The 16,726-nt window shown below is 35.5% G+C and overlaps 1 long non-coding RNA gene across 1 annotated transcript in view; it reads left to right on the top strand.

Moving 5' to 3' along the window:
* Positions 1-359: 359 nt before the first annotated feature.
* LOC129058327 (uncharacterized) overlaps positions 360-16,726 on the top strand; it is a 35,615-nt gene continuing 19,248 nt past the window's right edge. The window contains exon 1 of the long non-coding RNA XR_008523429.2: positions 360-492. This is a non-coding gene — a long non-coding RNA (uncharacterized LOC129058327). The remainder of the gene's footprint in view (positions 493-16,726) is intronic.

The following is a 16,726-nucleotide window of genomic DNA, read 5'->3' as shown; positions in this document are numbered from 1 at the left end:
AGTGCTTTGCAAGATCCCACAGAAGCAGAGAGGTTCAGAAACTGAGGTTTTTGAAAAAGTACAGAAAAATAACTATGCAGCTAGAAGCAGCCTAACCTTAAAATGAAGAATTTACTTAAGGAGAGAGAAGAGTATTTTATACTACAGGCCAGTTTTCCATGTGGCCTTGGATCAACCCAGTTCCTCCCTATTTTCTGCTTGTAGTTCTCGGGAATAACTGTAGAACATGCTGGGAATGCAAAATCCTGAGATAAGGAGGGACTGACCAGAACAGCCTGAGCAGTGCTCCAGTCCCCCCTAGAAACAGGATGTTCTTCAATGCTTCAGCTCAGCACTTTATGTGACTCCTGGGGTATAAAACCTAGGACAGGTTACTTTCTAGGTTTCCTCAGCTGTGGTTCAAGTGGAGCAAGTGCAGACAAGACTCCATCTACCCTAGGCAGCTTTCCTGAGCCTTTGGAAACCAGTTTCTGTTGTCTCTATTACCTGTCTGTAAGTAAGAAATCCATTTCATGTAAATTGTGTATGTTGGTCTTCTGTCTCACTGGACTCAGACAAGTTGGTAATCAGTGCACAATGAGCCGTTTTTATACAAACAACTGCCAAGTGATGTTAAACTTTGAAAAGAGAGAGGAAAAAAGAGTAGCAGCCTTATTTTATTATTGTCACTACAAGTAAAACTTATGCCAGCAATCTACATTACTTAGCAAAAATTTTAGTGTGAGATCTTTGTATCTTTATGCTGTGACACTGAATGAAGAATGGCCATAGGGGTCTAAAGCTTTTGATGGTTAATACTGTGTGTCAAGTTGATTGGATAGAAGGATACAAAGTATTGATCCTGGGTGTATCTGTGAGGGTGTTGCCAAAGGAGATTAACATTTGAGTCAGTGGGCTGGGAAATGCTGACCCACCCTTAATCTGAGTGGGCACAATCTAATCAGCTGCCAGTGTGGCTAGGATATAAGCAGGCAGAAAAATGTGAAAAGAGAGACTGGCCTAGCCTCCCAGCTTACATCTTTCTCCCGTACTGGATACTTCCTGCCCTCAAACATCAGACTCCTAGCTCTTCAGTTTTGGAACTCAGACTGGCTCTCCTTGTCCTTCAGCCTGCAGAAGGCCTATTGTGGGACCTTGTGATTGTGTGAGTCAATACTTAATAAACTTTCCTTTAGATATATATCTCTCTCTTCCCTTAGTTGTGTCCCTCTAGAGAAACCTAATACAAATACCAACTTGACTACCATATATTTTAAACATATTCACACAATTATAAGACAATGTCTATTTTTAGAATTAAAGTTCTAATTAGCCAATTTGATTCATAATTGAATTTTATTAATGGAGTATATTAGTAGTTAGCCAATTTGATCAACTCTTTTTCTTTAAACATTGTAAGCACATTAGTAAATATATGTAATTCTTCTCATTATTCCCCATCCTTAGGGAAAAGCCTCTGCTCTTTTTGCACAGTAGTAAAGGCATAATTTAACTATCATCATATTGACACACTGTCTCTATTCTTACCCTCCTAGATGAGAACAGTCTCTGAATTAACAATTCATTTTTCCACCATTTAATTCAGATTATGTTTACTGTCATTTTTAATTGTTTTGTTACTGTTTAAAATAATTATATTTAGAAATGAAACTACATTTTCAAACATATTCGATACACCTGAGAGCTACTAAAGAGCTGCAATGTAAACCTAAACCGATGTGACACCTCCAGATACAAATGGCAGATTGAACACATGTTTTCGTCTTTACTCCCTTCTAAACTGTTTAAATGAGTTGTGATAGAACCACACGATGGAGTGCTAAACACTGATCAAAAACAAGAAGACAGCTGGGAGCAGTCACTCATGCCTGTAAACCCAGCACTTTGGGAAGCCAAGGTCAAAGGCTTGCTTGAGGACAGGAGTTTGAGATCAGTCTGATCAACATAGTGAGACCCAGTCTTTACAATAAATATATATTTTTTAAATTAGCCAGGTGTGGTGGCATGTACCGGTAGGCTCAGTTATTCCACAGGCTGAAGCAGGAAGATCACTTGAGCCCAGAGTTCAAGGTTGCAGTGAGCTATGATAGAACCAGTATACTTCAGTCTAGGTGACAGAGGAAGACCCTGTCTCCAAAAGAAAAAAAAAAAGGAGACTATTTTAACATACTGCTATGAGCAATTTTCAGCATATATTTAGTGAAAAAAGCAAGGAAAAAATAAGTGTGAATAATATATCATGTTACTTAAGGTGTATAAGTACATACATATTTAATTTTTTTAAATAGAAAAGTAAAACAAAGCTAACAAGCAAAATTGACTGGCAAAGAGAATGAGAAAACAGAATGAACACAGGATCTAAAATCTTTAAATATACCTTATTTGTATATTTGACTTTGGAACCGTATTTTGATTTTAATGTTTTTAAAAATTTAATGCTTTTTGTGTTTTAATGTTTTACACAAAACATTTAAATATTTTTTAAAAACCCTTAAAATTAAAAAGATTAAATGGAAGAGTAAATTGAGAAGAGTAAATTGAGATTTCAATTCAGTTAACTTTCAAAATGGTAATTTTACACAAGATATCTTGTAGGATATATCCTAAAATAAAATAAACTAGAAGTCTTAAAGTGATTTAATATTCATATCATTATAAGTAATTTTGTATTCTTAAACAAACACAAACACACATATACAACATAGAGCATGCTTGTATATACATAAGAATTATATATATATTCTTGAATATATATTACATATACACATGTGTATATATATACAATTGGGTTGTTTCATATATGTACATATGAAACATATACACATATACATATATGAAACAACCCAATTGTCCAATAATAGGAGAACTGTTGAAAACAACAACAGCAAGAACAACAATAACCAAACCATGGTATATCTGCATTTAGGTATATCTACGATTAAAGAAGTTCATAAAATTACTTAAATTTGTTAATGTAGAAGAGAACAAGAATTTCAACTTCAGAGAAAAGGTATATAATGAAAAGCACTGTTAAATAAAAACTTGACAATTTAAATATGAATTGGAAATGTTAATGGGAATTCAAGATGCACCAACTGGCTCCCAGTACAGATAAGAATATTTACATTAGAACTTTGAAGAACAAAAAAACTTAGCTGGCTAACAACTCACAAGCATCTATTTTACCTCTTCAGGTATAAAAACACATATTTCCGGATTATTTATAATGGTATTATTTGTACTGAAAAATGAGTTAGGAAACAACACAAATGTCCAATAATAGGAGAACTGTAGGAAAAAAACCGCAACAATAATAACAAAACTTGGCTGGACACCGTGGCTCACACTTGTAATCCCAGCACTTTGGGAGGCCAAGGTGGGTGGATCACGTGAGCCCAGGAGTTCCACACTAGCCTGAGCAACATGGAGAAACCCTGTCTCTACAAAACACACACACACACACACACACAAATCAGCTGGATATGGTGGTGCGGGCCTGTAGTCCTAGCTACTCAAGAGGCTGTGGTGGGAGAATCACCTGGGCCCAGGAAGTTGAGGCTGCAGTGAGCCGAGATCACATTCACTCCAGCCTAAGTGATGGGAATCAGACCCTATCTCAAAAATAAATAAATAAACAAATAACAAAACAGTGTCATATCTATAACAATGGCTCTCAATGTGAGATGATTTTGCTCCTTACAATATAATTGGCAATGTTTGGATAGATTTTTGATTGTCACAATTGAAGGGAAGGATCCTACTTGCCTCTAGTCAGTACAGGCTGGTACATTTTCCACAATGTACCTGCAAACTCCTCACAAGAAATAATATTTGGTACAAAATATAATCAGCCCTTCATATCAGCAGGATTCACATCCTCAGATTCAACCAACTACAAATTGAAATACTTAAAAATAAAAACAATACAGTAATAAAAATAATATCAATAAAAATGCCATATAACAACTATTTATATAGCATTTAATTGTATTTGTTATTACCAGCAATCTAGAGGTGATTGAAAATATGTGGAAGGATTTGCATCGGTTATATTCAAATACTGTGCCATTTTATAAAAGGGACTTGAGCATTCAGGGATTTTGGAATCTGTAGCGGGTCCTGGAACAAATATTGTCTCTCTCTTCTTGTAAATACCAAAGAATGATTGTAGCAATAGTGCTGAGGTTGAGAAACCCTGATGTATACTGGTACTGTACATCCATAGTAAAGAATAAAAATTTGTCTTCCTATATTAATTTAGGCATATCTACAGCTTATCATAAAGAGAAAAATCAAGGTATAGAACAGTGTATCTAAAAAACTAACTTTAGAATTTTAGGTGGGATTTGGGATGATAACAATGTTTTTCTTTATATGCCCCCGCAGCGACATACACATATGTTTTATTTATGAGAAGTAACAATGGAATTGATAGTAATTACTACATACGGGAGAGAGAAAGAACAGGGCAGAGAAAGCAGAAATGGAGGCAAGATTTATCTGCGTATATCATATAACTTACTGAGGAGTTTTGACATGTGTTAGGGCAAATGCAATACTTGATTAAAATTATTTAACTATCAAAAAGAAAATCATAATCAAATGTAGAACAATATAGTCAAAATAAAATATTCTTAGAATACTTGTAAGAGCCAAGAAAATCTTCTAGGTAGACGAACACAAAGAGAAATATGAACAATAGTAGACAAAGAACAGAAAATTATGGGATTAATCCATTTTTAAAAGGAGTGCCTGAAATACAAGACAGAAAAGTGAAGTAGGAAGGACTTTTCAAATACATTCTTGAATATTTCCCTGAACTTAACAATTGAACCTCTAAATAGAAAGGGACTCTTAAGTATTAAAATGAATAACAAAAATCCACACTAAAGCCCATCATTGTATAATCCATAACACCAAAAATTTTAAAAAGGAGGTGTGGACTTCAAAGTATTTATTTATTTTATTTACTTATTTTTTTTTGAGACGGAATTTCACTCTGTCACCTAGGCTAGAGTGTAGTGGCGCGATCTCGGCTCACTGCAACCTCTGCCTCTAAGGTTCAAGTAATTCTCCGGCCTCAGCCTCCCAAGTAGCTGGGATTACAGGAGCCCACCAACACGCCCAGCTAACTGTTGTATTTTTAGTAGAGACAGTGTTTCACCATGTTGGCCAGGCTGGTCTCAAACTCTTTACCTCATGATCCACCCGCCTTGGCCTCCCAAAGTGCTGGGATTACAGGCATAAGCCACTGCGCCCGGCCCTTCAAACCCTTCAAAGAATTTATACACACACACACACACACACATGCACACACACACACACAACCTACAGAAATAATTAACTATTCAAAAAGCGTCATGCTCTTAAGAACAATACTAGCTGCTAAAGCATTGAAGCAGCATCTCCAAATTCTGAGGTTCTGTGGATGTTGGCAAAAGTGGGGTATGTTAATTCCCGATCTGCTCCTCAATGATGTCTTAGTTTCCTCCATACTCTTTCTCTTTATTTGACTGCCAGGCACATGTAGAAAATTTTCTGCAGGAACCCAGATGTCAGCAGATCCCCACAGGGCAAAGAGTCAGTCTCAGCTTTTGGAGCTGAGTCCTCACTCTGACCTAAGTTAGATAAGAAGTGGGTATGAAATACTCTTTTATTATTTAAAGCCACTAAAATAATTGAGTAGTTCATTTCAGCAGTTAGCATACCCCAACTGATAGACATAGGATTTAGATAAGGAGATCCTAAGATCCTACACAGTGGAAAGGTAATGAGAAGTCCAAGATCAAAAGCAGTTAAATAGTACTAAAAGCAATCAATCCAATTGAATAATCCAGGAGAGGAGGTCTCTGGGTGACAAATGGTTAACTGATAGGTTTACGTGGAAATTTACTTTCAAAGGCTGTTGGAGTGAATGAGAAGAAAATTCAGAATTGTATTTATTTTAATGAAGAAATATTGACTCCAGGAAAAGCAACGAGAAGAAAGATAATCATGGTATATTACTTGGATTAGCAATGACTAACATACATACAGTCAAAACTTGTGATGGAGAATAGAAAGACCATAGGTGATTTGAAGCTCGATATATAAAAATAATACATACATATTAATTGGAAACATGTATGTAAGTATTAAAATAGGCAGTTAAGGTTATTCAAAGTGACTGTCTCTCTAGAAAGAGCAGGCTAGTGTAACAGGGAGAGAAGAGGCACCCCATCTCTCTGTTGCTTCTCTTTATACAATATTTAGTGCTATTTAACTATGTGTGGGAATGCATATGTGTACCTATATATGTGTGCATGTATAAATGTACAATTTTAGATTAAAATTTAAATGTATTTGATAAAATAAAATTAAGTTTGAACAGGCAGAATGCGGTTTGGAGCAATAATTATAAGAAAGAGTTGATTGAAAGCAGCCACTGTTGTATTCACATTCCTCTCCAATTTATTGTTCAATCTTCTGTCTACTATGCACATCTGGATAATATATTTTCTTGCTCTCCTAATATAGTTTTCTTAGTTGACCCTTTATTTATACCTATTGACACTTTTGTTGGAATACTCTCTCTTTTCGTCTATACTATTGACAAGTGAAGCCAGCTGGATTTCCTGGGTGGAGTGGTGACTTGGAGAACTTTTCTGTCTTACAAGAGGATTGTAAAATGCACCAATCAGTGCTCTGTAAAAACGCACCAATCAGCACTCTGTAAAAACTCACCAATCAGCACTCAGTAGCTAGCAAGAGGATTGTAAAATGCACCAATCGGTGCTCTGAAAAAACCACCAATCAGCGTTCTGCGGAACACACCAATCAGCAGGATCCTAAAAGTAGCCAATCACAGGGAGGATTGAGAAAAGGGCCCTCTGATAGGACCAAAATGGGACAAGGGATGGGACAAACAAGGGAATAAAAGCTGTCCACCCCAGCCAGCAGCGGCAACCCACTGGGGTCCCTTTCTAGGCTATGGAAGGTTTGTTATTTTGTTCTTCACAATAAACCTTGCTACTGCCCACTCTTTGGGTCTGTGCTATCTTTAAGAGCTGTAACACTCATCACAAAGGTCCACGGCTTCATTCCTGAAGTCAGTGAGACCACGAACCCACTGGAAGGAAACCAACTCTGGACACACTATTAAATCATATTTGTTTTAAAAATACAGCCAGTTTCTCAAATACTACAAAAAATGTCTCCAAGTCTAAAGTCTGATATTCTTATTGTGATTCCCTATAGCTTTTTCATATATTGTGGCACTTGACAACACTATTTTTGAAATTCATGACATCTTTATTCCTCAATGGGTTTTTAAGCTGTATAAAAGACCATACTATCTCCCCGTAAACACGCAATAAATGTTGGTTGAAATGAAATTATATTAAACCAAATAGTGCAGTTGTGTCCCATTCAGCCAGCACATTTTTAGGCACAAATTTCATTTTTTTTAAAATTAGAAATCAAATGAACTGAAATGAACTAGAATCAAATATGAATGGCTCTAAGAAATCGTAAAACGTCTCTCTTCTTATTAGTCTAGGATATAGGTGATATACATTGGAGAAGCTGATAGAGCTTTTTTCTTATATTTAAAAAACTGTGATACTTTCCTATTTACTCACTACTTTTAGAGGTCAAAAACTTTAGAAAATTTCAAACGAAAAAAGGAGTCAAAATGGGTTTTTAAAATGAGGTAACATTTCAAGAAGAACATATTTTTATCTTGGACAAAAATCTCCAAATAACAAACAACTACAAACACAATGTTTTACTGCTTTTTATTTATATTTGGATTTTCTACTTCCCAAGGTGTCAGCTCTCCCAGAGGTACCCTAGATTGTGGCTTCTGTCAACAGTGCAAACTGTATCCAACTTTTAAGGCCAAACAGTGTTTTCTCTCATTAACGTTTATGGTCTTTGGTTTGACTAATTTCAAATAAACTTAGATCTCTAAAATTAGTGCCAAAAGACAGGCACTTTACCCATTATCAGTAGGGGAAAAAATAAGCTGTCAACATCAATTTCAGTTTGAAAAAGAAGTTTAGTCTGTATTTAAATACAGATGTTGAGGCCTCCAACACAAAAATACTTTCTCTTAGCTAAGCCTTTATTTTTTCCTAAGAAGGACAACTGTGTTAGCAGCTTGTTTATAAAAAAAAAATTCAATATAGAAACACATAGCAGCATGTGGCCTGAATCTGACAGCATGAGTGCTACATAAAGGGACAATTAAAAAATGTAATAAATGTTGCCACATCTCACATAAGAATGAATTCATTTCCCAGGATCTTTTCAGTTACAGCAGCCTTAATGCTATCAACACAGGTATGGAGAGATTGTAGGTATCTTATTGTTGCAGTAAACCTACTGGAGAAAGACCAAAGCATGATGTGTTTTGTGTTTTACAAAGTTAGGAAAGTGATTTAGTATGACATTCCTGTCACTCACAAGGAGTAAGCAGAAAAATTTTAAAATGCTTTTATTTAATGATCACAGGCTAAAAAAAAAAAAATAGAAGTATGAGTTTTATGTCTTTACCCTGAGGTTGAACTTAGCCTGGTATGCTAATTGGAAATTATTGCATCATTAAGGACCCAAAATTATAAAATCAAGATGAGGTCAGAATTGGTCATAAGGGTGCAGGCACATTCTTATTGATTATCTATGATGTATCCTGCTGTATGCTTAGTTCTCTATATAAGTTATGACTGCCTAGTGACTAATTTCCAACAAATTTCAAATGTCAACAAAGCCGAAAATAGCAAAAGGAGGAGACCAGTAATCTTTGCTCTGTAACCAGAAGGGAGTATCCTAACGGACAGGAATTATGTCACTGAATCTGTATCCATGCAAACAAGAGAGAAGGAGAGAGGCCTGTTAAAGGAGAAATTGTAATAAATTACAAGAGAATATATAGCTATATGTGGAAATGCTGAGTTATTTCTAATGCAGGGTCATTTCTAAGGACAAATGTCCTTGAAGTGTCACTAATCACTTTCTTTCCATTTTGGGGATTTTAAGTTTGTTTAGACTATTTTTCTAAGTAAAAGTGCAGTGCAAGACTTCCCCTATTACTACTTTACTAGGTTTCTAGTTTACTTATAGATATCTGAGGAGAATTGTCCACACAGACAGAGACACAGAAACACCCTTTTTACAAAGGTGTCTGTCACTCCTGCTGTTAAGTGAACAGGAGCAGAGGTAGGGAAGTCTTCCCATACATCCAATTGAGTAACCACTGAGCAAGACATGGTACAGGGATGAGAGGTTCATGCTCGAATGAAGCTGAGTGGTCTGGGATGCTACATTTCCCTGGGCCTCTAGGACTTTCATATGAGGTTTCTCATAGTGATTCTTCTCTAGGTCAGAGCACCTAACTTACATGAAATCGGTTTCCAGCCTCCCAAATGTACTTTGTTTGCTCTTTTTTCCTCTGTTCCTTCCTACAATTTCCCTCACAAAATTTTGTTATTCCTTCATAGTTCACTCTTTCTTAAATGCACAATGAATACCCCAAGCCTCATTTTTCTTAAATGTTACTTCTCTTTTTCATTTTCAGGATTAAACAAGAGAGCCCATAAAAACAAGAGCAGAGAGGAGATTAATCTTCAAATATCCCCAGAAGATAAAATAAAATACTGATGTTTCACAGAATAAAAAATAAAACTAAAGAGTTCTTTCCCTATTAAAATAGGTTGTCGTATTTTAATGTGTCATAATAATAGCGTGATAAATTCTAGGTTATTGGATTATTATCAGGATTATCTTTTATCATGAAAATAATGGTGAAACTACACAGTAGATATTATTAGATACAGCCCAGAGATCAGAAAACTAAGACTCAATGAAATAACAGGTCCAAGTCTCAGAGCAAATTAAGCAACCAGCTTTACACAATCTGTAAGACTCTAAATTCTTTTTCACTGAACTTTAGCCAAATTAGCATAAAGTACAAGAAAGGAATCGGAAGGAAACCAAGCTGTATAGCCTCAAAATGCACAGATTTTAATGATAGAAATAGAGGCAGTTCTAAAAGCAAGAGTAGAAATGGTCTTTTTGAAATAATAGTAGCGAAGTCTTGTATGATTCCAAATACTGAGAAAATATAATGCCGTGCAAAATGCCTCCATGAAACCAAGGAGAACTGTGAAGCCCAACTCAATTCAAGCCTTGTTAGAGCTGAAGAGATTCCAATAGCTTCTCACAATGACTGGTAGTTCATAGAGGCACATGTTTACATATAGGAATATCGTTTTATAAAGCTGCCATGATTTACTCGGATAGTTGCTTTCAATGTTAAGTCTTCTCAAACAGATATTATAGTTTTTCTCAAGTTCTCCCTCGCCTCCCCTTGGCCCATGGCATCTTATTCTGTTGGTCAGGCTGGAGTGCAGTGGCATGATCCCAGCTCACTGCAGCTTTGATATCCTGGGGCTCAGGTGATCCTTCCACCTCAGCCTTCTGAGTAGCTGGGACTATGGCATGTGCCACTATGCCCAGCTAATTTTCTTTTTTTGGTATATTTTGTAGAGACAGGATTCCATCATGTTGCCCAGAATGGTCTCGAACTCCTGGGCTCAAGCGATCCATATCCGCTTTGGCCTTCCAAAGTGCTGAGATTATAGACATGAGCCACCAGGCTGGCGCACAAGTTTTAACTTAGAAATTGTAGCAGATGTTATAGCTCAAATATTATATAACCATAACAATGTCAATCAGTTTAGCCTTACAGAGGATGAGTACCAAGATGATCATGATCAAGATACTGTTAACACTATGGTTCATAAGTAAAGATGATTATTCAAGTGGCATTAGATTAATTTCTCCAGAAAAAAAAAAGTCTATACCAGAATGATGATGTCTGAAGCAAGTTGTCCTTAAACAGAGAGAGCCCCTGATTTTAGGGAGTCAATGGAATAAAAACTACTTAAAATTTAAACTGAATACTCAAGTCCACTTTTTGCCTCATTGTTATTCCTTAAAAGAAACATTCTGTTGGACACAATTTCCTTGATTTAATTGGTCGTTTTCAGAAGGAAGAGAATAGTCTTTATCAAATAAGAATTAATATGATGCCAGATGAGATTATCTCTTCAGTGACCTCAGGAAGATCATTTCCTAAATTGGTCATTAAAATTAACATGTCCATTATTCCAAAAATACAAGACAATTAATTGCTTGAAGCTAATAACTTTATATATTAAACGAGTAAGTTGATGAATAATTTGAATACCAACATGCTATTCTCACTGCCATTTATTATTTCATTGAAAATGTTGGGTAAAAAGCCAAAATAACACTTCTGAGGCATTCACACATATTCTCAAATTTTGTCAGCAGATCTTTGTAAAAGCAGGAGATGGACAAAGATAGAATTATTATTTATTCACACAGCAAACTGTCATCTGAACATCTCCTTATGCTTCTGAAATATGTGAAAATGAAATGACTCAGAATATAGTAGCCACTTACCTATTACCCCTATATTTAGCTAAATTTTTTTTCTTTTTTTTTTTAACTCAGATGGCTCTCATGCCACTCATACACTGAAATAGTCTTCCAGCAAAACACAATTTGGTAGCATTCTAGAATTGGGGGGTTCTATTGATCTAGTAACCAGGAAAAGTAACCAGTCACCATTATTAATACTGCATACAGAATGATGCTAAATAAAAAAGAATGCAATAATTATACTTAATGAAGTCTAATTGCTGCATGTACATACATATCACATGCATACACACACACACATATAGAAAGACAATACTTATTCTTGGATTTATAGCCCACAATCACGATTCAGGAGGATCCCATCAACATCCTTAATTTAATTACATTTGAATAGATGCTTTTTTCCTAATAAGGTAACATTCACTAGTTCCAGGGTTTTGATGTAGATATCCTTTAGGGGACCATATTTCTGCCTATCACTCCAACATAATCATTATTGATCTCAAGTGTTTTCCCTCATTTATATGAAGAAATATAGTAGTGCACATTGTTTCCAGGACCAAAGGTTGATTTTACTTCCAATATTGTTGCTTATTATAATTCAGAGCTGAGACCCATACACTAGGATTAAATATTGCAATAACCAAAGCCAAAAGTAGATCTCAAAATTATTGCTCTTAATTAATAGCATATTGCTTCTGAGAGTGATTAAACTCAGGGGTGTGTGTGTGTGTACGCACACGTGTATACATACATATATATAAATGTGTGTATACACGCTCGCACACACATATATAAAATTTGAAACAGCATCAGGAGATGTGTTATTTGTTAGCAACATATGAATCTATAATATCCACACAATACATATGCCCCTTTATTTGAGGACATATTTGAGACTCCCAAGTACATCTGACTTTCTTCGCTTATTGGAGACAGCTCTGGCGTATGTGTATATTTTGTCTTTATTTCTCCTTAACTGGGCATTACATATCACTAAGGATTCAGATATACCAAGTCAAAAATTACTTCTGATTTCAGAGCAGTAGTTGAATTTTGTTATATAACTTCTAATTTATTTAAAACAATGTACACTTACATATTTAGCAGGCTTCACTGATAGCCAATTCCCCAGGCACTGATCCTGGTTTTGGGTCTCTACTTCGGAGGTGTAGAGCAACCTCTCCATGAAAATATTGAAAGTTAATATGCTCTATTTTCAAGGCGAAAACAGTTTGAATTCACTATTTTTATTCATATGAGTGAAGGGAAAACTCTTATGGTTAATAATAATTATGTTGGAGTGGTAGGCAGAAATATGGTCTCCTAAAAATTTTCTGTATCAAAACCCTGGAATTAGTGAAAGTTACCTTATTAGGAAAAAAGCATCTATTCAAATGTAATTAAATTAAGGATGTTAATGAGGTCATCCTGGATTACCATGGTGGGCCCTAAATCCAAGAATAAGTGTCTTTATAAAATACATCCAGGAAAGATTTGACTGGCAGAAGAGGCAAAGGCAGTCAGGTCATGGAAGCAGAGACTGGAGTGATGAAGCTATCAGTGACCAGAAGCTGGAAGAGGCAAAAATTGGAATCCCCACTAGAGCCTCTTGGGGAATCAGGGCCCTGCTGACACACTGACTTCAAACCACTGGCTTCAGAACAGGCAGAGATTAAATTTCTGTTGTTTTAAGTCACCCAGTTTCTAGACATTCATTACATCAGCCTCAGGAAACTAATACAGGTGGTAAACCATTTTACAACTGATACACTGAATGATGATTAATAAAAGTACTAAGAGTTGTAGGGACAAGAGAACAAGGAAGAATGTAAAATTAAATGTGTGATATGTGAGAAAAAAAGCACGATCAATTTCTATGCTGTGCTGTAAAGTAAAGAAATATATGCAAGATGACTCAGGAGGGGTGCGTGTGCGTGTGTGTGTGTGTGTGTGTGTGTGTGTGAGAGAGAGAGAGAGAGAGATTGTATAAAAACACTCTACTTAGGAAAACCACCAAAGCAGTGAGGCAAGTTGCATGGTGGGGGGAGGTGGGTAGCAGGTGGTTTAAGGGATAATGTCATTGTAATTCAGTCAGAAACAGATTGGGGTGAAACAACTGAGTGTACCAAAAGCATTAGATCTGAAAATGAGCTTCTCTCTGGGGTACAGATACTAGTGTTAGAAAATTGTGAATTACCATATTTATCTATTCATGAATTTTAACTTGTATTACTTTTCTAAAATACCCATAGACCACAGACATATGTTTCAATGATATCAGAAGTTTTCATAACCAAAATAAAATTTTACTTTCTATTCATCAATTAACACTTTCAGTGGAGGCCAATATATAACAGAGATGGGCTACATCATTCTACATTATCCTTTAATGTACTCCTTTCCAATCAATTGTAAGGTGGGACTATACCCTAGTTGTACATAGTTAGAAGTAGGGGGCATGATTTAATTTAGCCTGTACCATTAGCTTTCAGATTTCAAGACCAAGTAACAGACTAAAAATCAGGGCTTTATCCAGTCTATCACTGATGGTCATTTAGGTTGAGTCCATGTCTTTGCTATCAGAAACAGTACTGAGATGAACATACATGTGCATTTTAAAAATGAATGAGAACATATCCTTTACAGGATCATGGATGGAGCTGGAGGCCATTATCCTCAGCAAACTATCACAGAAACAGAAACCCAAATACCACATGTTCTCAGTTGTAAGTGAGAGCTAAATGATGAGAACACATGGACACATAGAGGGGAACAACACAAACTGGAGACTATCAGAGGGTGGAGGATGGCAGCAGGGAGAGGATCAGGAAAAATAACTAATGGATACTATGGTGATGAAATAATCTGTACAACAGACCCCCATGACAAAAGTCCACCTATGTAACAAACCGCACATGTACCTCTGAAGTTTAAAGTTAAACGAAACACAACAAAACAACAACAACACAGAAAATCAAGGCTATGGACTGTGGCATAAATCCAACAAGTACCTTTTCTAAGCATTATTGTCTCATTTGTGAAATAATAATAGAGGGGGGTCAACATTAAAAACAAACAAATTGAAAAAATATCATAGTAATAGATGATTCTAGATTATCAATCGCAACACTAGAAATGCATACAATATGCTTAAAATGCCTCAAAATATATTTCCACTGTGAAGTGAGTAGTGTCTAGGAGCCCCAAATTCAAATGAAATAAGGATTCCAACATAGGCACTCTCTTTTCAGATAAACCAGTTCATACAGGGACAATGCCAGCTATTGTCTCTCCTACTAGCCAGGATATAAGAGCAACTTTTGTGTCTGCACTGGTTGAAGAAAGAGGAAACTTACAGCAAATGCTAAAAGGTTATATGATTAAAGATTGTTTTATGCAAGGTTATGGAGGGAGGGTTTGTTCTCATGGCACAGAAACTGGTTGACATAAAAAAATTGAAAATAATGCCTTATTGAATCCCTGCAGATGAATTCAACCACATGTGACAGCATATATATAGGACACCAATTTATGCATGTTACTATTTTGTACCCATGCCATGAAAAAAGACAACAGTCACATCACAGACTTAGGATTGGTATTAGTATTTAATTAGGCTGTAGATATTAACACATATGAAAAAATGAAAGCCAACTTTGCAAACAAAAATATACCCCAAAATTTTCTCCTCATTTTTATTGAATAGCTTAAGTTTATTTCAATATACTAAATAAAGAGATAGCTTACAATATTTTTAGCTGTTTAGGTGTCCAAATATTTTCAGATGAATTATAAGAGATCTAGAATTTAAAGACATTTCTTTACATTTGATTAGAAAAAGAAATGTTCATTTATAATGAATACCTTCTAGATAAAAAGCTTTCATAACATACAGCAAATTAAAAACCCAAAATGTGCAAGCTGTTTTAGAAATCATCACTAATAAAACCTGTAAAAAAAAAAAAAACTAAAATATAGTAAATCTTCTTTGGTGGCCAGATAAACAGAGAGATTTATGCTTTACTTGGAGCATGACACATGTTCTAAGGTACATTTGTGCAGTGTGATAATTTATTGTGGTAATATATTATAATGCTGTTCAGCAAATTTAAACATTCCACAGTAAAAAAAAATTGCATGTGAGTGGACAGGGTATGCAGAAACAGAAATGAAATACAGTTCCAGATCTCTGCTGAAAAAGTGGAATGGTTTATAAAACTTTTTACATAAATATAAAATATCACTGAGGAATCTTAAAACATGTACTGAGGCATTTTAATATTTCAGATGATTTGCTTCAAAAGCAACTTCTTATTTGTTAAAATATTAAAAATCACCAAAATTGTACATGAAGAAGAGTACACTTAGCCTAAAGAATAATTTTAAGACATTTCTATGAACATTTCAGATACATATATTAGTTTGCTAACTCGGTAAGAATAAACAATTCTCTGAAATTTTTCTGTCTGCTTTCAGCAAAATAAGATCTCAATTACTTTAAAATGTATAGTGATACCTAAGTACATATACTCTACCTCTAATCACATCCGCTTAAATCTCATGAGCAAAATTGGGACTTATGGCTTACCAATATACCAACATATCTGCATATTCCATAGGAATACAGATTGTACAAAAACAAGAAAGAAGGAAGGAAGGGAGGGAGGGAGCATGAAGGAAGGAAGGAGAAAGAAATACAGAAAGATAAAAGAAAAGGAGAGAAAGGGAAAGAGAGAGGAAGAAAGAAGGAAAGAAAGAAAGAAGAAAGAAAAGAAAGAAAAAAGAAAAGAAAGAGAAAGAAAGGAGAAAGGAAGGAAGGGAGGGAAGAAGGAAGGAAAAGGAAGAAAGAGAAAGAGAAAGAAAGGGAGAGAGAGGGAGAGAGGAAGGGAAAGAGAAAGAAAGAGAGAGAGAAAGAGAGGAATAAAGAGCATGAAGTATACTTGAAAGAAATTTCCTAAGAATTAATAAGTATATCTGACAGTGCAAATTTTTGAAAAGGGAGTCTCCTGAGTCAAAGGTGATAGTTGTTTTAGGTTCAGGGTACAGATGCATTTGATTCCATTTAGATTCAACTTTTCCGCCAAACCCTTCCCCAATCCACAAAGTCCCTAAACACTTGGAGAAAAGGGGACATCAGAGTTCATCAGGAGAAGATAATGAGCATTGCAATCAAGAATAACAGTGTCTAGAGGCGATTGAGGTAGCTGATGAATCAGAGCCACCATCTGTGTTGCCTCAGTGGGGCCCAAAACAGCAGCAATAGCTATAGGAATTA

Source organism: Pongo abelii, chromosome 2 (assembly GCF_028885655.2).
Source record: "Pongo abelii isolate AG06213 chromosome 2, NHGRI_mPonAbe1-v2.0_pri, whole genome shotgun sequence".
NCBI lineage: Eukaryota > Metazoa > Chordata > Mammalia > Primates > Hominidae > Pongo > Pongo abelii.
Note: the sequence above shows the minus strand (reverse complement) of the source record. Positions and strands in the feature narration are given on the sequence as shown.